Source organism: Vanessa cardui, chromosome 29 (assembly GCF_905220365.1).
Source record: "Vanessa cardui chromosome 29, ilVanCard2.1, whole genome shotgun sequence".
NCBI classification, from domain to species: Eukaryota; Metazoa; Arthropoda; class Insecta; order Lepidoptera; family Nymphalidae; genus Vanessa; species Vanessa cardui.
In genome coordinates, this window is record NC_061151.1 from 676,112 (window position 1) to 704,022 (window position 27,911).

At 34.1% G+C, this 27,911-nt stretch overlaps 1 protein-coding gene across 1 annotated transcript in view; it reads left to right on the top strand.

Annotated features, from left to right (window-relative positions):
- Nucleotides 1-3,191: 3,191 nt before the first annotated feature.
- The window catches only part of LOC124542030 (putative fatty acyl-CoA reductase CG5065), a 43,724-nt gene continuing 19,004 nt past the window's right edge, over nt 3,192-27,911 (top strand). Inside the window, exon 1 of the mRNA XM_047119987.1 lies at nt 3,192-3,429. The gene's annotated coding sequence lies outside the window, so the exon portion shown is untranslated. The remainder of the gene's footprint in view (nt 3,430-27,911) is intronic.

Genomic DNA, 27,911 nt, shown 5'->3' on the forward strand with positions numbered 1-27,911 from the left:
GTAGAATCTACTTTCCGAACCGGTGGTAGCTTCACTTTTCTTTTTTTTTTCTCGCTGGAAAAACGCATTACGCGCTTCCCCCACGTGATGGAAAGTGGGGGGGTGTGTGGGACTCCCCGGAGCCCTGGACGCCGAGTGCGCCCAAGCACACCGGGTTTACCCACTAAAAAACCAGCGGTACCCTCTCCGTCTTTCGGCGAACGCCACGGGATCGCTTACGCATGCTACCGTGACGCCCTGACGGTCGGCCCGCCTATACGGGCCTCCAACAGCTAGGGGGGATTCCCGGGGTACTGGGACCCCCCCTGGTCCCTACGGCGCCTATTGAGGCGGAGAGAGAAGGTGCGCGTAGCGCCTTTTCCTTCTCCCCGGTCGTCTTCTGCGGAGCGAGTCAGCGGCGGCATTTGGTGGTAGCTTCACTTAATTGTTCAATGACGATTCAAAAGTGCTTATAAAAGCCTACTTGAATAATGTATGTTTTGATTTTGATTTTTTTTTTATTTTATGTGTATTTCATCTGCATATTATTTAATAATATTTATGCTTACTTATTTGTAACCAGCGGTCTACCAAACATCCAGTGGTACGAAAAGATTTGGATGAAATTTTACACTAATATAGGTTATGCAGGCTATTTTATAATGATTTTATGTAATTTGGTCATAATATACGATACATAGGCGAAGCCGGGGCGGGTCGCTAGCTTAAACTATATTCAGAACTGGTGACATACATCACGCCGAATTCATTTACCTTCCGTAGTCATTGTCAATCCATGTATTTTAATTTAAAAAGGATGGTGTAAGTCTCAAATCAGATATAATTTCCTCAGTTACTTTTAATTTTGTAAATTATGATTTTTTATAACTCTCTACACAATTAAATAAAACTAGTTATAACGGATTTGAATCGCGTATATTAATTATTTGTAACATCCCGACGTTTCGAGCACTTTACAGCGTTCGTGGTCACGGGTCTACCCGTTCAAATCCGTTATAACTAGTTTTATTTAAATGTGTAATAATCGCGAAAATTTAAGACAACATTATCTCTACACAATATTATTGATTTCTAAGCGGGATACATAAAAGATAATTGTACTTTTACATACTCTGTAATTAAAATACTAAGAAATAGTAACTAGTTTGTTTATTGTTCTTCTAGGAATCTATTTTCTGAAACGATGACTTTACAACATGACGAATCAAGTGCTTATATGACTAAACTTAAATAAAGATTATCTTGGTGATGTTTTGCGGACAAAACCGCGGTTTTAGCTATTGCTAATAGCTATGCATTCGTTCTTTTATCATAGATAGTCGCATCCTGTTCGTCCAGCGCATATCTGAGCCCTAAATCGTTGGCAACGTTCCCAGGCTCTGTCTAGTCGATTCATCAATGGACTGCCTTTTGTGAATACAAAGCTAGTTGACCATTCATTGATTTTATCGACCTAACCAAACATACTACAGGTTTCTTGATACATCTTCAACATATTATAGAACTGCTTATTACAAACAAGCAAAATATTCAATTATTCAATGATAAAATTCAAAAGAAGTGTTAAAGAGCGTTTGTGTGCTAAAGGATATTACAACACTAATGACTTTCTAGTCGACTGCATCTTGGGAATGAGACGATCGCCTCCAGGCTGTTTCAAATAACAAAAATATGTTTGTTATTGTATATTGTAACATGACATTAAAAAAGAAATAGATCCCGCTGAGTTTCTTTCGCCGATTCTTCTAGTGTTATTTCCGAACCGGTGGCAGATTTTTGACTATTAATAAGAAAGTGTAAACACTTCTATTTTGAATAAAGATTTTTGGCTTTGACTGTGACAAACGGCTACGCTCCGATTTAGGGGGTCGATTGTAATATGTTAGGCAAAAAAGTAGCCTATGTCCTTTCTTGGAGCTCAAGGTTGCTACATACCAAATTTCTTCAAATTCGGTTCAGCGGTTTGATCGTGAAGGAGTTGCAGACAGACATAATCACTTCGTAATTACAATAGTTAAGAATTTACACTATTGATGTTAAGAGCAGTAATTTCTTTTTCTTCTGTATATATATATGTATATATCTATGTGTATATCAGACTTAAGTGTTTCTTTCTTTAAATGTGCAAGCTAGTAATCATCATTATTACACGTTATAAAAAATTTAATAAAAATAAAAAACCGACTTCAAACAAAACACTATTTTAAAACAAATAAATATGCATTAAAAAGTAATAAAAATAATTGCGTATTCTACATATTTTTAGAGTCCTCCTAAGTAAAATGAAATGAAAAATATTAGACTACTTAAAAGTCGATTTACGATTATATAACGTAGAAACTAAGCGCAATTTTGAGCTAATTATCTCGCACATACATAATGCAAATTAAAGATTTATATGATGTTCTCTTGACCTGTACTTGTCTTCGCAGTTTCGTAAAACCAGAGGATACTTCAGGATTAAGGTCAATGGTTTGTATGCTTCCCAAGGCGTGGGATTGTAAGCACTGTTGATCAGACTCTTGGCAAGAATTTATCGGATACAATAATCTTCTACTTGATGTTAGGGCTTTGTGACAGTCTACGTCCGCTAAAGATCAATGTTTAGTATTGTTGTTTTTCAGTTTGAATGGCGAGTAGGCTAATGTAAATAAAAAATAAATAATATTGGACAAAAATCAAATACTCTGATCCCAATGTAAGTAGATAAAGCATTTCTGAATATAGTAAAAAATAAATACGGGCCCACAAGTGAGATTGCTCATCTTCTAAGGTTGGACCAGTTTTCCCGACCCAAGACTAGAACTCAGGACCCCAAGATCTGCAACCTTATAAGCGAACTAAACCAACCAAAATATACTTTATTCAAGTAGGCTTTTACAAGCACTTTTGAATCGTCATTTAACAACTATATCAAGCGAAGCTACCACCGATTCGGAAAGTAGATTCTACTGAGAAGAACCGGCAAGAAATTCAGTACTTAGTCTTTTCCAACTTTTAAAAACACAGTCATTTTAGTTAATTACAAATATATATGTATGTAAAATATCCTACTTAGAAGTCAACAAGTTTTAATTCCTCCCTTTTTTCTCAATGATACACTTAAATAAATAAATATACACTTAAATAATAATATATAAATAAAAATATACTTATATTACTAAGCAAATCATTATTAACGTTCAGTTTTACACATGTTATTCGCGACGGTACATGCGCGTGCGCACATCTTATTTCAGCGCTAAATGTCTATGTAAAACGTAGTCCGGAAGGTCGCATTCAGTTTGCGTGCATCTGTCGTCCGTGACGGTCGTGTGTATATTTGAAACATATCATATACGTACGTTATAATAAATTAATAAATTGACTATTAAAGTTTTATAATTAAAATTGGATTGATTTGATTTTTTTGTGTGTGCTATTTAAAAGGTGAGTGATTTTTTTTTATTTTTATAATATCTAATCTATATTTTTAATTATCGTTTCGAATATAGAATTTTAAATGAAAGCCCTTATGTTTAAAAAAATGAATTAGTTTATTTACATTTTATCGCAATTAAGCAAAATCGAATTTAAATAATTATGTTAATGAATTAGATTTTATATCTTTAAAATTGATATATATTAATTAATAAGGATTTTTTTGTTAATTACACTACGATATAAAGGATGTCAGTATTACTACATATACATATATATATACTAAAATAGTCCCGTCGCGCTTGTACGAAATAAACACAAAAACTACCAAACGCAAAACGCGTTTTTCAGCAGAAATGTTATGATGCCTCGTAATCATTACATAGTATAAAATAAAGTCGCTTTCTCTGTCCCTATATTTATGCTTAGATAAATCTTTAAAACTAAGCAATGGATTGTGATGCGGTTTTTTTTAATAGATAGAGTGATTCGAGAGGAAGGTTTTTGTATATAAAACATGGACAATTTAGTAAAGAAACACTGATAATATTTGAAGTTTCTACTGTGATTATCATTGCACCCGTGCGAAGCCGGGGCGGGGTCGCTAGTCGTAATAATTCTATCGGTTGTAATATTTATTGTAATTTTGTTTTAACATATTGTTATATTTTGATAGAATATCTTATTATATTTGAAAATATTAGTTATTTTATTTTGTGATACTTAATAAGAAACCTATATATGAATTTGAATTATTTGTTTTTTTTTTTTAAATCTTTAACAATTTCTTATTAATCTAAAGTAAAGTAAAGTAACAGCCTGTAAATTACCCACTGCTGGGCTAAGGCCTCCTCCCCATTAAGGTGAGAGTTTGGAACATATTTCACCACGCTGTTCCAATGCGGGTTGGTGGAATACACATGTAGCAGAATTTCGATGAAATTAGACACATGCAGGTTTTATCACGATGTTTTCTTTCACCGCCTAGCAAGAGATGAATTATAAACATAAATTAAGCACATATATATAGTGGTGCTTGCCTGGGTTTGAACCAATGGGCCATCTCAGCTCTTTATTAATAATAATAATCTAATATAACCGAAACTATCGGATAATCCGGAATAATTTCGTATTCGTAACTGTATATCTGAAACTGTTAAAATAGGCCAGATTTATAGGGCAACTGGAGCCTCCAGACATTAGAGATTCCCACGAATTAACCAATATATAATTATAGTCAAATTATAATGATGTTATTAATTACTGTTTTTAAAGTTACCGATAAGTTAATTAATTATAGCTTACTGATTGAAATTAAGATATTCTAATTAATTCGTAATATAATAACAAGTGTCGCGACTCCTTTGCTCTAGGGCCTCTACTCCATTGTGGCCCCAGGGCCTCCTGGCCTTTAAATAAGACTTTAAGTTCAGATCTGAAGTGATATGTATGGATGTCAACCCTGGTTATCATTCATGTACGAGATGAATCAGGAGAAAGGGTTACGTATATATATTTTTACGATTTTGGTTAAAAATATTATGACAACTGATAAAGACGTTTATTATGGTATATTTTATACAGACTGATAGCTAAATTATTACATTTAACAGTGTATGGTATCTGTGTTATTAATATAATAATTTAATGATATTAATATATTATATATAACTAGCAATGCCCGCGAAATCGTGCGCGTTTGAATTTAAAAAAAATTGTTGTTGTAGCCTAAGTTATTCGTTATTACATCAACTGCCTGTCAGTCCCATCAAAATCGATCCAGTCGTTCCAGATGTTAGCCGGAACAAAAAGACGGACGCGAATTAAAAAAAAATGTAATTTTGGTCTGTTTACCGTGGACACGCATATGCATTCAGTAAAAAATTTGTTATTTTAATATTACAAACGAATGAATATTTTTTTTATATATGTAGATGAATATAATTTAAATCAAAATAAACTTTATTCAAGTAGGCTTTTACAAGCACTTTTGAATCGTCTTTTAAAAACTAAGTGAAGCTACCACCGGTTCGGAAAGTAGATTCTACCGAGAAGAACCGGCAAGAAACTCAATAGTTACTCATAAGAAAGTTATTTATAAAAGGCACATAAAGATATATCTTTTAGCTCTACTAAGAAGGATACAGTTTATTAGATGCAGACGGGAAAACCAAAATTTAAATAACAATGTACAATAAAAAACATATATGTAAGTATATATGATACTCATTTCAATAACTCATCAGTTATTACCCGTAGTTTCGTTCCCTTCAAAACAGATATAATAATATATGATCTATCTCTATGCTCAATTTCACTCAAATCGGTTCAGCAATTCTAACTTAATTCAGTTACAAAGTATTAAGATCATAAGTATCGAAACTGACAAGAAACTCAGTAGTAACTCTTTACCAATAAAATATTGCTGATTAATATTATAAATGAGAAAGTCTATCTGTATTACTTTCAAGGTTAAACCAATGAGTGTGATGAAATTTGTTACGAAGCGAGTTTAAACTCTAAAAAATAATATGTTGGACAACATCACTCCGATCCCAATGTAATGCTAAAGCACTTGTGTTATGGAAAATCAGAAGTAAGTAGTAACGACGGTAAAAACACCCAGACCCATAACAACATAGAAAACTAATGAACTTTTTCTATATCAACTCGGTGGACGAACCCGGGACCACAGTGTGGTGAAAACCGGTGTACACACTACTCGACCACGGAGGTCGTCAAAAGGGTAAAGGAGTACTGTTTGAAATAAGGGTTTGTATAGTTCTTGAAGCACTAACAAATATATTTTCACAAATGCAAAACCGCGAGTTTACCTACTAGGTAACAAAGTTAAAAGTTAAGATCGCGCTATATATGTCAATGCCTACAAGATATCATTTCAAAATGTTTCGTAACGCTTTATGACATATAAAATCATAATTAAAATACAAATTTTAATTAACAATCGTAAATAAACAAACAAAAACTCTCACCCATTCGGAGCGATCGCTCTCTGATCATTATCGTACAAAAACAACAACAACAACAACAACAGCCTGTAAATTTCCCACTACTGGGCTAAGGCCTCCTCTCCCTTTGAGGAGAAGGTTCGGAACATATACCACCACGTTTTTTCAATACGGTTAGTGCAATACACTTGTGGCAGAATTTCTATGAAATTAGTCACATGCAGGTTTCCTCACGATGTTTTCCTTCACCGCCGAGCACGAGATCAATTATAAACACAAATTAAGCACATAAATATTTAGTGGTAATAACCTACCCTGGGTTTGAACCCGAAATCATCGGTTAAGATACACTCGTTCCAACCACTGGGCCATCTCGGCTCTAATCCAACCACGAGAGGAGAAAAGCCAAATAAACAACATTTGACCTTGAACTGACGCGATCCCATTGGTCGAGAGCTTGTCATAATCTATTCATTATGAATTTACGAAAGATATGGCGTTTCGTTGACGAAACTGTTATACCTTTGGAAATTACATTGTGTACTTAAGTGGAATAGTGTTTTCTTATAAATAAATATACTATATAAATCAATAACAATACAGGCGATTAATAGCTAACTATTAATCGCCTGGAATACGTAAATATTGTGTGTCTTTATACTTTCGATAGGACTATAGACTATATATGTGTTTGAATCTTATTAATAGCGTGAGCCGATTTTGATAGATATACTGTAGGGTTGAGCTGAGATGGCCCAGTGTTTGTAATTTTATATATTATAATTTGTGTTTATAATTCATCTCGTGCTCTCGAAATCCTGCCACATGTGCATTGCACCAACCCGCATTGGAACGGCGTGGGTTGTTCCAAACAATAAAATATTTAATTATTACAATTCATCAAATTAGTTTTAGAGAGAGGTAAAGAGTTACTGAAAATCTAAAAATCTTTTCAATAAACACAAACCATCTCTAATATTTATTTAATCAATTAAAATAAATCGTCGTGTGAAAACTCACTATCTGTCCTTACAATAAGTAATGTATGTACGTTTATTGAATATGTTTTATATATAAAAATGTTATATGTGTTTATGTATATATATTTATATGTAACGTATGTAGGTTATATATATTTTACATTAGTATGTATATTATAAGTCATTATTCTCTTGAATATTATTTTATTTTTATTTTTTGCACTATCCTGTTTCTGCTTTCGCAAATCCTTTCACCAAAGGTTGTCTGTTAGAGATTGCTTTAGCAATAATTTACTTATACTTTGCACGCTCTTATTTTCTTGTCTTTGTTGTAATTGTTCTCTTTATTTGTATGTCCTTTCATTGTGTGCAATAAATTATTAAATAAATAAAATAAATGTATATTAATTCATAATATAAAGCTAAGGATATTTAAAATATACTGCTTATTTGTACATTTATTCGGAATGGGTAAAGACTACCCATTGGTTGAAACCACAAGGATCAAAAAGTGATTATATATTATATATTTAATTCGATAACAACGGGTCATTGAACCCTATTACGCCATAATTTTAGGCGACATTTTCTTAGCTACTTGTTTCAAGGACATACTGCTTTTTAATTACTAATTTAATCCTTTTTAACTTATTAAAAATAATTTAATTACTCATTAATATATTCACGTGACGTACATTTAATTAAAAAAAGGAAGTAATTAACTAAAATTGAAAATGTGGGATAAAAATTATTCATATAATAAAAGCTTATCACGGAGTGATAATATCTTTGTTATAAATATTCGGCCTTGAAAGGAAACATCGTGAGGAAACCTGCATGTGTATGATGCTAAGTAAACCCTGAAGGCTAGACAGCCTAAAAGCATCTGACGATCTTAGAAATCTTTCATAAGGGCTTTTGAATCGTCATTTTACAGAATTCTATTAAACGTAGTTACCACAAGTTTGAAATGTAGATTCTACTAAGAATTGACAAGAAACTAAAATATACTATACTAGTTTCTCAACGCCAATTAAGATACGGGGATTCCTGGATTAGGGGTTACAGAGCCTCTTTGATGTATGAAATTTGATGTATTAACGATAAATGTATTTGAAAAACAAAAAAAAATGGCCTGGAAGTAAATAAGGTTTGTTTACAACAAACCAACTTTTGAATATTTTTTTTTTATAAAGACGATTAATTCACCCACTTGGAAGTGGGTAGGGGGATATATACAACTCACTGATGCCTTGTGCGCCCAGTGCATCCCGGTATACCGGAATATCTAATAAAAACCAGCTACACACACCCAGACCCAAGACAAAATAGAAAATTAATGAACTTTTTCTGCATCTCGGCTTGAATCGAACCCGGGACTTCGGAGGGGCGTACGCATGACAACCGGTGTACACACTCGACCACGGATATAAAAGGATGACATCAAATAAGAGACGAATTAAAATAAGTATAGTCAAACAAGAATGCAGACGAATGCTAGGTTTTTTCTATACGTTTTTTTAAACTGTTTGCATTTCGCTAACTTGTAACTATGTAATCGATATTTTGATCCAACATAGACTATTCCTTAGAAAAATTAACGTCAGTTGAATCGGAACTGTGTAAATCTGCGCTATTCTTACTCTCTCTACTCTAAGCTTATTTAAATAAATAAATATGAGACAACATCATTACATTACTCTGATACCAATGTAAGTAGCTAAAGCACTTGTGTTATGGAAATCAGAAGTAACGACGATACAAACACCCAGACCCAAGACAACATAGAAAACTAATGGTAATCTACATCGACTCGGCCGGACGAACCCGGGACCTCAGAGTGGCGTACCCATGAAAACCGGTGTACACACCACTCGACCACGGAGGTCGTCATCATTATTTATGTTAATTATGAACACGATTATATGTCGATAGAACAAACAAATTCTTCAAAACTTCCACACTTATTACAATTAGGAGAATCAATATTTTTTTATAACCTAAAAAAGTTTTATTAGAAAGTGATAAAAAAATGATTCCGAAGTTCGCAGGTGTTTGCCCTACCACTGGTCCATAACATTAAGTTCATTAATATAACCAGTTTCGTACCGCGGGACAAACTTGACCGAAATTTTCATAATATAATGTCAAACGAAATCTTTCACTCAAAAAGGCTTTAAGAACCGTTCGGATGCGACTTTTATTATTTAACGCGTGTTAACAATAATAAACGTATCATATATATATCATTACATAGTATAAAACAAAGTCGCTTACCGCTGTCTGTCTATATGCTTATAATCTTAAAATTACGCGACGGATTTTGATGCGTTTTCTTTTAATAGATAGAGTGATTCGAGAGGAAGGTTTTTGTATATAATACATGGACAATATAGTAAAGAAACACTGATAATTTTAGAAGTTTGTGATGTGATGTCGTAAATAAACAAATTCTGTAGTATATCAGTATTGCACCCGTGCGAAGCCGGGGCGAATCGCTAGTTATCTATATAGTTTATTTCTTTCTTATAATTCGGTTTGATTTATGGTAAGTGTTTACCAAATCTTGGTAATTAAAGCTTATAAACCAAAATGCTTATCAATTAAATCAAAAAATATAAATTAGTCAAGTAGGCTTTTACAAGTACTGTTGAATCGTCATTTAACAACTATATTAAGAGAAGCTACCACCGGTTCGGAAAGTAGATTATACCGAGAAGAACAGTGTTACACTGTGAAAATAACTAAAATATACTAAACGACCGTTGTCAATAGCATTTAGTTCTAGTCTAACCTTAACTTTAACTGACCGCGTAACGGTAGATTATGTGGTGAGTAGGTGGTACCGACCTACCACTAATTTATAATTATACATATTTATAATAAATAAAAAGTATCTGTGGTTCTGTAGTTTTAAATATAATTTAATTAACAACATAATTGTAGTTAATATTTGAACGTTTCCTTAAGCAGAGCGAACTCTGAGCGTTTTTTACGCAGCGTTTATTTAAACTCTCGTGAGAAAGTTCCCTTAAACGATTTAAGGGCCCACACAAATTATGCAGATTGTGAAATGTTTACATCATAATAAGCTATTGCAGCGAACAGCCTCGGCGTCTAGCTTTCAAAACGGCCTTGATACTTTTTTTTTAATTTGTTCACGTAGGCACAAATCTTTTACGCCTTGCCCTTTCGTTTGTATTTCTATTAAATATTTTTGATTAATTACTTTACTATCTTTGCGGCTTAGTAATATATAATAAAAAACAATAAATAAATATGTAAAGTTATTCTTGTAATAATAATAACTACCTACTATAAGAGAGATACCTACTATAGATTTCTCACAGATTCTTAAAGACCGGCAAGGCATCTGCCTAGTGTTGTAGATGTCCAAAGGCGGTGATAGTCTTTCCATCAGGTCCCCAGCCTATTTGCTACTATAGCATAAAATAATCGATTAGATAAAATAATCTTTTATATTTTTATCTGTACGTCATCTTATTATTTTCAGTCGAGTTTTTTATAAAATAAAAATATTTTATATTTTTACGTATTTTTTGAACGCATTGATAATTATAGCCCAATGGTTGCCCACTAAGTATACGCACACATACCAAGTAAAATGACGTTTGGCGTGTGTCAAAACGATCACGCACACCAAGATAATATATTTGACCTATTTCTTTTAGTCAGTTTATATTACGACACTCTATCTAAATATGTAAATAATATAAAGAGCGAATATATCTTGTGTATTCATAAAAATGGCAAGAATTTTAATTGTAATTCCTAACCTAAATAACTACTAAATTTTTTAGTAGTTTAAAGAGTAATTAGTATATAATACGTAATTTTCAGACAAACATATTGCGACGGTTTTGTTTGTATTTACACAACAACACAAACAACAACAACAGCCTGTAAATTCCCACTGCTGGGCTAAAGGCCTCCTCTCCCTTTGAGGAGAAGGTTTGGAACATTCCACCACGCTGTTCCAATGCGGGTTGGTACACATGGGGCAGAATTTTTATGAAATTTGTCACATACAGGTTTTCTCACGATGTTTTCCTTCACCGCTGAGCACGAGATGAATTATAAAGACAAATTAAGAACATGAAGCAGCGGTGCTTACCTGGGTTTGAACCCGCAGTCATCGGTTAAGATGCACGTGTTCTAACCACTGGGCCATCTCGACTCGACTGTATTTACACATATTATTAGAATCTTCATTTCACACTGATTCAACCTTGGTCAAGAACAGACTTCAATTATCTTTTTTTATATATAGGGAAAATTGAACTGTCGTGTTCTGTCTGACCATTCGTAAGCTGATCACGTCCAGTCGCCGACTCCAATTTAAAAGTAAATTTTCCTTAATATACCAATAACATATTCCTTTCCCGAGAATATATTTGCGTGTGCAATTTGAAAAATGGCGAAAATTTGTAAAGAATATCAAATTCATGGGGAAAATTCCATTGTATATGAAGTTTACCAATTTTTTTATTTGTGGAATAGGTTGGCGGACGAGCATATGGGCCACCTGATAGTAATTGGTCATCATCACCCATAGACAATGACGCTGTAAGAAATATTAACTATTCCTTACATCGTCAATGCGCTATCAACCTTGGGAACTAAAATGCTATGTCCCTTGTACCTGTAGTTACACTAGCTCACTGAACCTTCAAACCGGAACACAACAATATTGGGTACTGTTGTTTAACGGTAGAATATCTGATGAGTGGGTGGGTATCCAGGCGGGCTGGCACAAAGCCCTACCACCAAGTATTTATAAGCGGATATAATATAAAATAGATTTATAGACTTAGAAGTTTTCTTCTGACTAAAGAAAAACCAGGGTGACTGGGCCCCTCACGAAAGAGGAGGCCTCCACTAAAGATTCCAATGAGTTAATAATATTCATTTAATATTTGCTTTTAGTAAAATTATAATAATATTATTAATCATTTCTTAACTCATACAAATATACACACATATTTTTGAAAGAAATAAATTAGTAAAATAATAAATAGGGGGGGCCTCTTAAATACATCAGGGCCTCTAGTTTTCAAACCTGCCTTTTGCTGTAGTGATCCTTGAGAGGCAGTCGAGACATATTTATTTACTTTATTTGTTACTAAGTGAACCGTCCTTACCAGTTTTAAATTTATAATTCAAACTCAAATTCAAATTGCTTTATTCAATATAGAAGTATCACACTTTCTTACTGATGGTCAATTGACCAACGGTTCGGAAAAGAAAATACCCTGATCTGAGAAGAACCGGCGAAAGAAAGTCAGCGGGTTTTTTTTGTCTCATATATTTTATAAACAGTTTAAAAGAAATGAAACAGCTAGGAGGCGATCGTTTCTTTCCCAAGGTCATATCGATCATATACTCATTAACTATGTCTTAATTCTTTAGCTGTGTCACACAAACTGTCATTCCCCATTTAAAACCTCGAGGCGTCGAAAATGTTATTCCTGGGACTCAAATTTAATCAAAATCCGTTCAGACAGACATAATATTATTAGTGATTATATTTGTGACATTGAAAATATAATAAAATAATTGGTTTATCAGCATAACTAAAATCCATAAAATTTTATAAATTTTAAATGGCATGACTAAAAATTGTAATAAAAATTAACAAGACGCTTTTACTTTATTATTATAAATGCATTGCACTGAATAAGTCTATCGATTTGTTTTGATTGTGTAGTTTTATTTATAAACCCAGAAAATGCTCGGAAATCAATCAACAGATAATAACAAGTAAGTTATATTTAATTTGATATCACTACATAGTATAAAACAAAGTCGCTTTCTCCGTCCCAATATACCTATGTTTTTTTTTTTTTTATGGTATAGGTTTGCGGACGAGCTTATGGGCCACCTGATGGTAAGTGGTCACCATCGCCCATAGACAATGACGCTGTAAGAAATATAACTATTCCTTACATCGTCAATGTGCCACCAACCTTGGGAACTAAGATGTTATGTCCCTTGTGCCTGTAGTTACACTGGCTCACGCACCCTTCAGACCAGAACACAACAATACTGAGTACTGTTATTTAGCGGTAAAATAATTGATGAGTGGGTGGTACTTACCCAGACGGGCTTGCATATAGCCCTACCACCAAGAAATATATACTTAAATCTTTAAAACTATGCAACGGATTTTGATGCGGTTTTTTTAATAGATAAATTCGAGAGGAAGGTTTTCGTATATATACATGTACAATATAGTAAAGAAACACTGATTATTTTAGAAGTTTGTAATGTGATGTCGTAAATAAACAAATTCTGTTGTATATTTAGTATCAGTGTTGCACCCGTGCGAAGGCGGGACGGGTCGTTAGTTTAAATATAAAACACGCATTACAAGCAAAATCGGGGATTAATACAGCCAGGCCTTCAAAAGAGGTTTTAATTTCACATTTTAATTCCAACACTATATAACATACAAATATACATACAACTAAATATAATATTTATAAAATATTCTAAAAAACTATTTATTAACATAAGAATTAATAACATTAAATGCTTAAATATATACAAATATGATCTAAAACTAGTTACTGTATAAATCTTGACCGCGTGGAATGGTGGCAAAAATGCTAACAGCATTTCCCCGTTGAATCGCAATTCCGATCCTCTGGGCAAACGAACCAGCTCTCCTGTCACCAGTGGAGGCAATGAGGCGAGGTGTTATACTTATGATGAAGCTTTTTGCACCAAGGACCATATACAGTACATCAATATCTATACATATAATAAAATTGTAGTGTCTGTTTGTAATATTACAATACCCCTTTTTTACTCAATGCATAATATGTATGTATACACGGTACATATACCAAAGTAACATTTTTTACAATTTTTATCTGTCTGTCTTTTTATTCCGGCTAATCTCTGCAACGGCTGGACCGATTTTGACGGGACTTCCACTGACATATAACTGATATAATAAGGAGTAACGTAGGTTACAAAAATATTTTTCTTAGCTTTAGCTAGTTAATAATAATTATAGTTATACATCATACAATATTTGTTAAAATATTTATGAATGTATTTGTAAAATAATTAGGTCCTTTTTACCATTGACTCCAGACCTCCAAATTCGACCCTGATTTCAAGATGTTATTTAAGTAAACGTCTGTCACGATATGCTCATCGCACTTGACATAATTTAAACAATAAATATGACATTAATAACAATAAATACGCTTACTTCGTGGTAGGGCTGTGTAGGTACCACTCATTAAATATTCCACCATCACATATTGCTGAGCTGAGATGGCCCAGTGGTTGGAACGCGTGCATCTTAACCGATGATTTCGGGTTCGAACCCAGGCAAGCATCACTATAAATGTATATGTGCTTAATTTGTGTTTATAATTCATCTCGTGCTCGGCGGTGAAAGAAAACATCGCGAGGAAACCTGCATGTGCAATTTCATAAAAATTCTGCCACCTGTGTTTCCTGGAATGAAACAGCGTGGTGGGATATGTTCCTAATCCTCTCCTTAATGGGAGAGGAGGCCTTATCCCAGCAGTGGGAAATTTCCAGGCTGTTACTGTTACTATACTGTACATACTTAGTATCATTGTGTTCAGATTTGTGGGTGAGTGAACTAGTGTAACAGAAGGCAAATTGTTGGTGTATTAAGTGGATAATTATTTTTAGTGTCGTCTGCCCTCTATGCCTTAAAATATATGTTTCTTATTAATATAATAATACTAGCTGTTTGTTCTGGCTACAATAAGTCTATATAACAGTTTTATATAGAAATATATATAATATATAATACATAAAAAAGTACGTTAAGAATTTTTTATACCTTGAAACAAGTTCGACTACAAACAAATTATAGACTTAGAAAAAATAATTATAAATAAATATATAATAAATAAAATATCTTTCTAGAAAAAAGTGCATATTTTTACGATTTTTTATCACGTACATAATTTTAATCTGTAATAAAAATGGCCGACTTTCTCAATCGTAAGTATTCCTTCAATGTCTGCCGCTAACATTATTCTAAAAACAGTTATTTTCAAACAAATACCTTAAACTTGAAAGCTGCTTGGCATAACAAATAACGCCATTTTGAATTTACCTTATAAAGAATTCCTAAGTTTGGGTATCGACGGCAGATTGGCAGTAGAAGGTCATGACATCTTAAGGCCTTGCGAGTTAACTCTGAAACGTTTCACGCAAACGTTACACAAACGTTGCCTTAAAAATAAAATTAATAAAACGCCCTGTACTTACTTAATCTGACGCAAAAACGTTTTACTTTGGCGTTACATAACGCGACTCCTGTGTTAAACTTATTACACGCGTTTTGTAATTATTTTTAATTTTTAATAATTATGAATAAGATTAATAATTAGTCAGGAAGAGATCGTTTCGTTGTAAAGGCTTGTCACCCATGAACTCACTAATTATATGATAACCTTTTGAACAACTGAATCATTATCTTTTTTGACTCTGGTAACACTGACCGATATCTCCATATTGTATAAAACGTATACATTACCCCACAACTGAGTTACTGAGTCTAATACAAAGACGTTTTAACTTTACCGTTTCATAAATTTAAATCATTTGCTATAAATATACTGGTAAAGAAGGCATTTTATTCAATACAAGATTATACAGACGATAAAAAAGCGTGGAATTAATATCTGTTGAATTCCAGGCAGGATATATTACATACATTTATAATTGTAATTGACTGATATGAATATTTTTTTAATGTTGAATAACTACTGAGTTTCTTGCCGGGTCTTCTCGGTAGAATCTACTTTCCGAACCGGTGGTAGCTTCACTTAATTATAAAATGCTTATAAAAGCCTACTCGAATAAAGTTTATTTTGATTTTGATCAGTATTACGCCCGTGTGAAGCCAGGGCGGGTCGCTAGTTATTTATAAATCTAGATTATCAAAAACGCCTTGCAAGATATTGCAGTTCAACAATAGGCCCCTAAGCATTGCACACTTGTAAAGTGGTATTGCGTTTGGCGAGCGAGTTTGGTATTCACGCATAAATATAATAGATTTGGCTCGACCGTTTCTCTTCTCAACACTTTATCTAGATACATAAAGATAATATATAAGATTTTAAATTAACATGGTTATTTTTATTACTAAAGTTATTAATTTCGAGATATTTACCATGTTTTTTATTTTATTCGGTGGAGCTCGATATGTCGACATTATCTTGTCAATTGTCAATAGTAGTGGTGACCGGTGTTTACGCAGCAAACGTACGAGAAAGGAGGTAGTCCGATACGGACACTTCTAACATTATCAAAATCTACCCGCAAACTTCAGTCTCGTGAACAAGACATTCGTAGATAATGTCGAAATATCGAGCTCCACCTAATAAAAATAAAAAACATGGTAAATATCCCGAAATCAATAAGATAATATAGTCATGTGTCCTACTATGCAGCCATAAATACCAGCAATAAATGTACGTATAACCTATTCTAAGGGAAATAGGAAAAAAGTTAAACAAACCTATATTTACGTATTTGATGCGATTTGCTAACAACTCAGCTATATTATGCACTACTAAGGCTATATGATTAATATTTATTTATTCATAATGGAACACTATTGCTATGCTATACTATTTTTTAACGACCTCCGTGGTCGAGTGGTGTGTTCACCGGTTTTGATGGGTCGATGGAGATTACCATTAGTTGCTATGTTGTCTTGGGTCTGGGTGTTTGTGGTACCGTCGTTACTTCTGATTTTCCATAACACAAGTGCTTTAGCTACTCTCATTGGGATCAGAGTAATGTATGTGATGTTGTCTCATATTTATTTATTGCACTGAACAACTTAATTTTGCTTCCAAAATTCCGATAGCAGTTTCGTCGACGTTCAAAACGTCATTTTTCAAATCCATAGTGAATCTCACAGATTAATCAAGCTCTCGACCAATCATATTGCGTCAAATCGCTGTCAAATGTTGTTCACTTGGCTTTCTTCCTGTTATTGTTGGAATAGAGTATACATACATACATTTGCATGCGTTGTTCGATCCCGCTATTCTTAATAGCTTTTATTACAAATACTGTTACTTCAAACTGAAATAAATACCTTTTTTTCTGAAATTACTTTAAATAAAGTAAAATATTTATTATATATATCAGTTTATTTTATTTACAAAGTCAATTAATTGTTTTTATATTAATATTAGAAAAGGCACAGATGATGTTACTAACTTATTGGCCGTATTAAAAGGTTTAGAATCTCACGCGTTTATAGACAACTAATAGTCGCACGCGACTTCGCACGCATTTTAACGTGGTTGGCATGTTATACCATACATCATCCATACATATATATATACCAAATATCATCAAATATGGTTCAGGATTCGTACAGAGTTATTTTCATATTTATAATATTATTATAGATAATATTCAGCCATATATAATGGTGTAGATTAATACATACGTCTCCTTGTATGCAGGCAGCCTTGCCTCCATAGTATGATTAAAATATCACTCCCAGCTGACCCTGTGTCGTCGCCTTCACTGCCCGCTACGGCCAACCTTCTCGATCGTGACATTTCGTTAATTCACTGCAATATATTATGCACATCAAGCCACTCTTGCGCAATCCGTAATCGTACACTACACTCGACAGAGTTAATTCGGCAGTTTTGCACGGTTAAGGATATTTGCGAATTTAAACTAATTGATCCATATATTTATTTAGTTGGGAAACGAATAATTATAATTAGGCTTATAAGTAAAACTATTAAATATAAGAAAAACAAAAATTAAATAAGTTTCCGCTTACAACAACAACAACAGCAATTTCCCACTGCTGGGTTAAGACCTTCTCTACATTTGAGGAGAAGGTCTGGAACATATTCCAGGAGGCTGTTCCAATGCGAGTTGGTGGAATACACAACGCATGCTTCACTGGGCCATCTTGGTTCAGTTTCCGCTTAAATATAATATACATTAAAAATACAAATATAAATTTCAAATTAATTCATTTTTGAAATAAATATAATTATTTAATATTTTAAATTAACATGATTACTTTATTATTAAAGTTATTTCATACGGCATATTTACCATGTTTTTTAGTTTTTGTTCGGTGGAGCTCGTTATTTTAACATTATCTACGAATGTCCTGTTCATGAGACAAGTCTCGTTTTAAATAACTTTAATGATATAATTATTATTTTCAATGTATGTTTTATATATAAGAACATATTCTTTGTAATATAACTTACAAAAGGGTACAAAAAATAAAGATTGGTTTCTCTTTTTAACGTGAGGACATTGAAAATGTACATTAATGAGGCTTTAGCTACTATATAATTAATATGGTTAGAAAAAGTTACTCTCCACTTGGTGGTAGGGCTTTGTGCAAGCCCGTTTGGGAAGGTACCACCCACATATCAGTCATTCTACCGCCAAATAACAGTACTCAGTATTGTTGTTCCGTTTTGAAGGGTGAGTTAGCCAGTGTAACTACAGGTACAAGGGACATTACATCTTACTTCCCAAGGTTGTTAGCACATTGACGATGTAAGGAATAGTTAATATTTCTTACAGCTTTATTGTCTATGGGTGATGGTGACCACTAACCATCAGGTAGCCCATATGCGCGTCCACCAAAAGCTATAAAAAAAGCTAATGATCTACGTAAACACCCAAATTTAAATCTCAGAAACCTTGACCGAATCTGCATTCTGATTTTCGTCTCAGTTTCCTTGTTAATATTGGAATGTTGCATTTTTTTTATATTTACGCTTAAAAAGTTTTTATCATAGCAATTATATATTGAGTAATAATCAATCAAGTGATATGTTACAATTGTGAATATATCGAATAATATCATTGATGAAAATATTAAACAATAATGGTCCAAGATGATATCCTTGAAGAACGCCGGAGGTAACGGGCTCAAACGATGAACAAAAATCTTTTATAAACATATCTTGATTCCATCCCTTAAATAAGATTCATGCCAACGAATCAAGTCACCATTAATACAAACATTTAAGTTTTTTCACGATTAGAGAATAAGCTATCTTATCGAAGGCTTTCGAATAGTCCTGAACAACGTATCAGTCTTCGTACTCAAACTCAAATTCCTTTATTCAGTAACAAAGCATTACACTTACTTATTGATGGTCAAATTACACACTACCAGCGGTTCGGAAAAGATAATACGTATTATAATACTAGTTGTATCCCGCAGCTTCGGTCGCGTTTTAAAGGGTTGGTTGTCATGTGTTAGGCAAAAAAGTAGTCTATGTCCTTCCTTGGAGTTTAAGTTTGCTTCATAGTAAATTTCTTCAAATTCGGTTCAGCGGTTTGGCAGTTAAAGAGCGACAGACAGACAGATAAACAGAGTTACTTTCACATTTATAATATTATTATAGAACTGTAGATATATATTATTTATTAAAATACGAATTAATAACATTAATTGTTTTAGTATAAACAAATATGAATTAAAAGTAGTTACTGTATAATTGACCGCGTGCAATGGTGGCAAGAACGCTAGCAGCATTTTGTTGGATCGCAATTCTGATCCTCTGGGTATCCGCTTAGTACTTCCTTGAATGTTTTGGTAATAAATAGAAAGGTTATACGAACCTGCTATTTTTTTAAAACACCTATTACTGTTCTTAATGTAGGAAGTGATAATTACGACAACACTTACAGTAAACATTATGATATATAAATCATAGGTATATATGCCAGACGAGCAAAAAATATAATTTGTAAAATGAAAGATAAAATCAATAATAAATTGTGCTTGAACATATTCTAGATAAAAAAGGAAACAAATATATAACTAAATGAAACTTATATTAATATTTTTAATGCAAAAGTAACACTGGGCCGATTTCAATGAAATTCGGTTTGGAGATAGCTTGAGGGCCGGGGAAGGATAGGTTATAAGATAAGGTTATCATTAACATCATTCCTTAAAGGTTTTATAGGGTGAAAGTTATTATCGGGAATAAATCAAAATTTCATGCGATTTGCTAATAACTCAACTATATCGTGCACTGATAAGAGTTTATAATTAATAAAACTTTATTAATAATATAACACTATTACTGAACTACTTATATAGACTATAATTTTACTTTCAAATACTGATAAGAATTTTATCGACGTTTAAAACTCTACTTTCTCCCAAATTCATAGTGAATATCATAGATTAATCTAGTTTTCGACCAATGATATGTCAAGAGTTATGTCAAGAATGGTGGTACTAAATACATTTTTACGTGTACCATATAATATCGATATCCTAAATAGTTTTCGAGGTCATTACCGATAGTCAAATTATCGATAACTCTGCAACACAAGTGTATACATGTATTGAGTAAGAAGCAATTATTTTAATTTCACGAACAAACAGTAAACACTCCAATTTTAATACAATTATGTATAGAAAATGACGATATAATAAATAATAATAAATAAATTATAGCGCGATTTAAAGAACTATCAACGCCATCTATTGACAACAAAATAAACTAGCTGTTTTATTAACATAAATTACAGTAACGTCACACTTATATGCAAAATAACTGTATTATTTGTTGTTTGAATTTAAATACCGTTTCTTATATTTTTGCTTTAAGTAGACATTAATGGACAAATAAGGTTTTATATCGATGAGCCGAGATGGCACAGTGGGTAGAACGCGTGTATCTTAACCGATGATTGCGAGTTCAAACCCAGGCAAGCACAATGGTGCTTTCAGTGGAATGTTCTTGTCCTGAATTGTTTATAATTCATTTCGTGCTCGGCAGTGAAGGGGAAACCTGCATGTGTCTAATTTCATAGAAATTCTGCAACATGTGTATTCCACCAACCCGTAATGGAAAAGATTGTTGGAATATGTTCCACACCTTCTCCTTTAAGGGAGAAAGGCCTTAGCCCAGCAGTGGGAAATTTACAATTGGATTTTCGACACAACCGCCGAGCAAGAGATGAATTTGAAACACAAATTAAGCACATGAATATACATACAGTGGTGCTTGTGTCGGCTCTTACTGAGAAGAACCGGCAAGAAACTCTGGCACCGGCAAAAACGTCCAATAATACCTGAAATCTATACAAAGATATAAATTTGAACTAACTATATATATTTACTGAATGCATCGGTGTTATTATAAATCTGGCACGTTCGTTGCATCACGCTGCTGATACAGCGATTGGAAGGTCGACAATGCGCCGTTTGAACACATTGATTGACAAATAAATCGTTTGATCCAATAATATCATACATTATTATAAATGTCTTACATATTATTTAACGTTTCAAGGATTTGAAGGATAATATTTGCTCATAATAAAATTCCGCAGACATCTTTAACTTTGACGTTTCGTAAATTCAAATCGTTTATAAAAATAAATTGGTAAGAAGCATATTATTCGATACAAGAATTTATAGATGATAAAAAAGCGTGGAGTTAATACCTGTTGACTTTCAAGCAGGATATATTAATTTAATAATTGATTGTAACTACTTGACTTTGTATTTTTCAAATGTTAAAAAAGTGTAACTACTGACTTTCTTGCGGGTTCTTCTAGGTAGAATCTACTTTTCGAACCGGTGGTAGCTTCACTTAATTGTTAAATGACGATTCAAAAGTGTTTGTAAAAGCCAACTTGAATAAAGTTTATTTTGATTTGATTTGATACATTTAGAAGATAAGAGAATTAGAAGATAAGATCTTATTGACATATCACTAGTGGTTTGTACGATTCGCGACGTACGAAAATCCGCGTTCATTCAACATATTTTTACAAATTTCCAAACCTATGGCGTTGTTATACTTTCATTTTGTTTTGATATAATTTCATTGTCAATTGACGAGGTCTGTTTGGACTAGAAACTTCTTTCCGGTCTGTAAAATTTATTATTTGTTCAATCATCAAAAGGGATATAACATCTTAGTTCCCAAGGTTTGTGAGGCATTGACAAATTACATATGTTTAATATTTCTTACAGTTTTAATGTCAGCGGAATCAGATTTTAATATTGTTTTTATTTTACAACAAGAGCAGTCCGGTCTGTCTATAATCTTGGAGCTAGAGACTCTCTTCGGGATGTTTTTAACAAAGTGGGAATACTCACTGTTGCATCGCAATATATTTACAACAATATCATGTATATTCACAGTCACATTGATCACTTTGATAAAATCAGTGATAATCATTGTATGTGCACAAGAAGTAAGGATAAACTTATAACGCCAAGTTTCCGACTCCGCAATGTCAATAAATCCTTCATGGGGCAAGGTATCTGTTTCTAGAATAAAATTCTGCAGATATTTTCAACCTTGTAAATTCATAAATTCAAATGATTTGTAAAAAATACATTAGTATGAAGGCATATTATTCGATACAAGATTATATTATATATGATAAAAAAGCGTTAAGTTAAAATTGTTGACTTCCAGGCAGGATGTATTACAGACATATATAATTGTAATTATCTAACATACTATATTAAAATATATTTTTAAATGTAGAAAATGAGTCACTACAGTATTTCTTGCGGGTTCTTCTAGAATACTCCAGTAGAATTTGCATTCCGAACCGGTGGTAGCTTCACTTAATATAATTGCTTAATGACGATTCAAAGGTGCTTGTAAAAGCCAACTTGAATAAAGTATATTTTGATACTATGAGGAAAATGAATCGGGTCTTCACCCCCTCTTTTTTTTTTTTTTTTTTTTTTGTTTTACGAGGAGGAAAGGCATTTACGCCTCCCGCCCGGCCGGGGGACCGGGACGGGTATGTGGGACTCGACCGGGGCCATAAGGGCCCCGTGCCAGGGCAGAAGGCCCTGTCCTACCCACTAAAACCTCCTCGGGTTTCCACCGTACCGCGTGATGGAGGGGCTACGGGAACGCTAGAGCATACTTCCGCGGCCCCCCCGCGGCGACCGCCGTGAGGCGGTCAAATCGTTGAATGCGCGCCCAAGGGCGCGCCTTCCTCCGTTGCCTCCGTCCAGTAAACGTGACGGACTCCCCCGAGTCCGCCACTGGAGGCTGGGCGCCAACAATGCTGACGCCCTGGTGGCGGCGGATAAGATGACAGGCTCCGCCGCCGACCATCGGTGTATCTCCACACCACACGGTGGACCACCACGCATCAGATGGTGGACCACCACTCCTCCTTCGACGCTCATAAAGAGCCCTCCGTTCTATATACATATATATATATATTGACATTTACACAACTATTTACAATATTTACATAAATACATATAATACATATTGTACATATAGTACACACCTCCGCTATGCCAGCGGGGCCGCTCACATAGTCCACTCCGCTGCGCTCGGAGAAGTACTAGGAGCGACCTCGCGGCCTTCCTCCGCGTCAGTCTTAGCCGCGGCCGGCGAGCACACAAGCCGGCCCCGTTGCCCAGGGTGCGCCACGAGGAGGCGACTGACATGCACCCCGTCTTCACCCCCTCTTTCCCAACCCTCTTTAACTAATAATTACCCTTTAAAATTATAGATACCAAATAAGAAATCTTGTAGGCGATGTCGTGATTTTTTAGCTTCAGAAGCTTAAGTTTTAGTTGAAGAGGTCCCCAACTCCGGGCTCTGGTGCACTGCTCTACCTGGCCCTACGATAGCAACGCCACTGATCAGATGGCTCATTAGGCCGACTTGTTTTTATAATAAAAGAATGCATAGCTCCGGAAGTGCAAAGCGACTCGTCTTTTTGTAAATGTCACTATAATATCGACCTTTAATCTGAGGTCAAATAGTTTTGAGTGATTCACAGAAAAAGGATGGGTTTTTTTTAAAGATAAAAATGATCTCTTTCTTCCTTGTAAAGAAATGGAATTGTCCTCTTAATAATAAAACATCGACAGAATTAGACAAACGTTGGCATGTGTGTTAAGAAAAATCTTACTAATTAATTAAATCAGATCAAATCAATTTTATTCAACGAAACTTCACAATTAAGCGTTTTTGAATCACCACACACCGGGTTTCATGGGTACGCCACTCCGAGTCGATGTAGAAAATTCTTTTGTTTACTAATTTGTCTTGTGTTTGTGTGTTTGTGATCGTTACTTCTGACTTTCCATAACACAAGTGCTTTAACATTACATTGGGATCAGAGTAATGTATGGGATGTCCAATATTTATTTATTTAGAGATGATAATCAAGGATACGAATTATTATTCTTAGTAATGTTCATTACAAAATATATAATTTCAATATTAAGAATCGTTAGAACTTGGTCAAGGAGATACATACAGATACATACGGACACTCCTTGCATACATAATGATAAGGATTCGATTCCCCTAACGATATCATCGGATACCATTTTAATTTCAACTCGATTACGACGCAAATATTGTAGGTAATGCGTTTGTGAAGTCTATAAAAAATTAAGAAGTTTTATACGTCTAATTAAGAAACTACTAAACCTATATATATATGAAACTTATAGCATAAGATACAGCACGTTTTGGAGAAGGTTTTTGTATATGGGTTATATAAGTAGTTGCAGCTTCTTTAGACTAAGTGACAAGCATGAATTTCGTGCAACGTGTATCGTATAATATCTATGCATGTTTATATATTTATCAGAAGCAAGTAACACAAAAATGTATATCACAAACCCATACTGCGAACTTCAATTATAAAATGATATCCAGTTAAATCAAAATGGTGTACGTGACCTTAATCATGACCAACAAACCACCAATGACAAGCAATTTCTCGTTCTGAGTTAGTTTTCGTTGTTGTTAATGCATACACTCTTTAAAATATATATTTATCCACGCCATAACTTGAGAACTGCTTGACGGTATTACATTTACCTTTTTGTTCTTGTTTTATTGTTCTAAAGCTGAGATGGCCCGGTGGTTAGAACACGTACATCTTAACCAATGATTACGGGTTCAAACCCAAGCAAGCACCACTATATATATATATGTGCTTAATTTGTGTTTATAATTCATCTCGTGCTCGGTGGTGAAAGAAAACATCGTGAGGAAACCTGCATGTGTCTAATTTCATCGTGTACATGTGCATTCCACCAACCCGCATTGAAACAGCGTGGTGGAATATATTCCAAAACCCTCTCCTTAATGGAAGAGGAGGCCTTATCCCAGCAGTGGGAAATTTACAGACTGTTACTTTTTTACTTTACTTTATTGTTCTCACAGAAGGTTCTAATGAAGAGAAAAATTAACAAAAAAACACACAACTTCGAGATTTTCGGAAGTTTAAGAAAAATGCCACTCTTTACGAGAATACCTTTGATTGATCATCATCATCCTCCTGCCCTTATCCCAATTCACTTGGAGTCAGGATGTCTTCTTCTTCCATACTTCTCTATCTGACATCATCTCACAAGTAACATTCTTTCCAGCCATATCATCTTTCACACAATCCATCCATCGTTCATTGGTCATTCCCTATCAAGCTCAAGACCGTCCACACAACATATTCTTCATTCCTCCACATAACAGCCCATACCATGATAGCCGCCTTCCACATAACTACTCGGCTATCGGTGTCACTTTTAGTAGGTATGATTGAGTTAATTTTTTGTGTTGTTACTTATTTCCTGGCGTAGACATTAAGAAAGGGAAATGGGGGTATGAATTGACCCCAACGACGTAGAACGGGAAGCTAGTACTCGTAATATAGTGATATACATAATTAACAATATGATACAAAATATATCATGTATGTGTGTGTGATTGCGTGTATCTATTTTATGTGCGTGTGCCCTAAATACATTTGCGTGTGTTCTTATGTATATTACCTTCGTAACCCATTTAACATACATCTGATGCTGTGTCAGATCTAAGTTAATGAACTCCTCAGACTTTTTATGATATTGATTACGCTAATTCGATCACATTACATCTTAAATTTATTTTCTTAAACTTTACGAGAAATAAGCCACGTACTGCAAGAATAATAAAATGATGCCATTTTTATTATTCTTGCAGTACTACCAACGTGTTAACAAATTAAAATAAATCATTTAAATATATGTATTTAAAAAAACAGTGGTATTAAAATTGAACGCTGCACTGATATATCGTATCAGTAAAACGACCCTTACTCATCTACAACCGACAGCTATTCATGACTATTTGATGTACATGATGCCTTAGGAATAATATTGATATTTAGAAGAAAAAATATATTCTAGGAAATTAGAAACAGAAATAGGGGCCTGTTTGCTTTTTGTACTCACTTCTACAGTCCAAGCTATCATTGAAATGTTTTCTAAAAATAACCTCAATAAATTTTTCGTCGACAAATCTGGGGTTTTTTAGGGTATTGGTTGGCGGACGAGCATATAGGCCACCTGATGGTAAGTGATCACCATTACCCATAGACAATGAAGCTGTAAGAAACATTAACCATTCCTTACATCGTCAATGTGCCACTAACCTTGGCAACTAAGATGTTATGTCCCTTGTGCCTGTAGTTACACTGGCTCACTCAACCTTCAAACCGGAATACAACAATACTGAGTACTGTTATTTGGCTCTAGAATAAATGATGCCTGGGTGTTACCTACCCAGACGGGCCTGCACAAAGCCCTACCACCAAGTATATACCAAAGCCATTAGAATCTGCGGCTTTATAATCATGAGACAGCGTACAATATATGTCATATATGGTACTTACTTCCATAAAGTTTAGCTCATATTGCAAGCTGTTTAGCTACTATTACCAAGCGTCATCTATTTTGGGATTAGTCGTAGACATTCGACCGTGACTTTGCTAATATTTGCCAACTCGTTATATGCATATAACTATGTTTGTTTTGACATATCCTTAACATTAGCGCGTCATAGCCGACACATAATGATACTCTAAGCACTAATATTTAATTTACAAATTCGGTTCGCAATCAAAACAAATACAAATTCACGACATTACAAGTTATATGCAAATAGCGTGATAATTGTTAGGTATTCAAGGTTTCGCTAATTTGAGCTCAAGAGAACCGAGATAGGGGAGTGGTAGGAACACGTGTATCTTAAGCGATGATAGCGGGCTCAAACCCAGGCAAGCACAACTGAATATTCATGTGCTTATTTTGTGTTTATAATTCATCTCGTGTTCAGTGAAGGATTCATAGATAATCTGCCACATGTTTATTCCAACAACCCGCATTGGAAACAGCGAAGTGGAATATGTTCCAAAACCTTCTCCTCAAAGAGCGAAGAGGTCTTAACCCAGAAGTGGGAAATTTACAGGCTGTTGTTGTTGTCGAGCTTAATAGTTACATGACAGTTAACGTGTGAACTGAAAATAACCACGATATTTAATGTTCGTCGTAGCAAATGTGACGTAAGTCTGTTTGACAAGAACGTGACCATGCGCGTGTTACATTCGACGAAGGATTAAAGATTAACAAACCCAAAAGTAAATTACGATATTATCCCACTGTGGAGCTAAGTCCTTTTAAGAAGACTTGGAGGCTTGGATACACGTGTGATAGAAT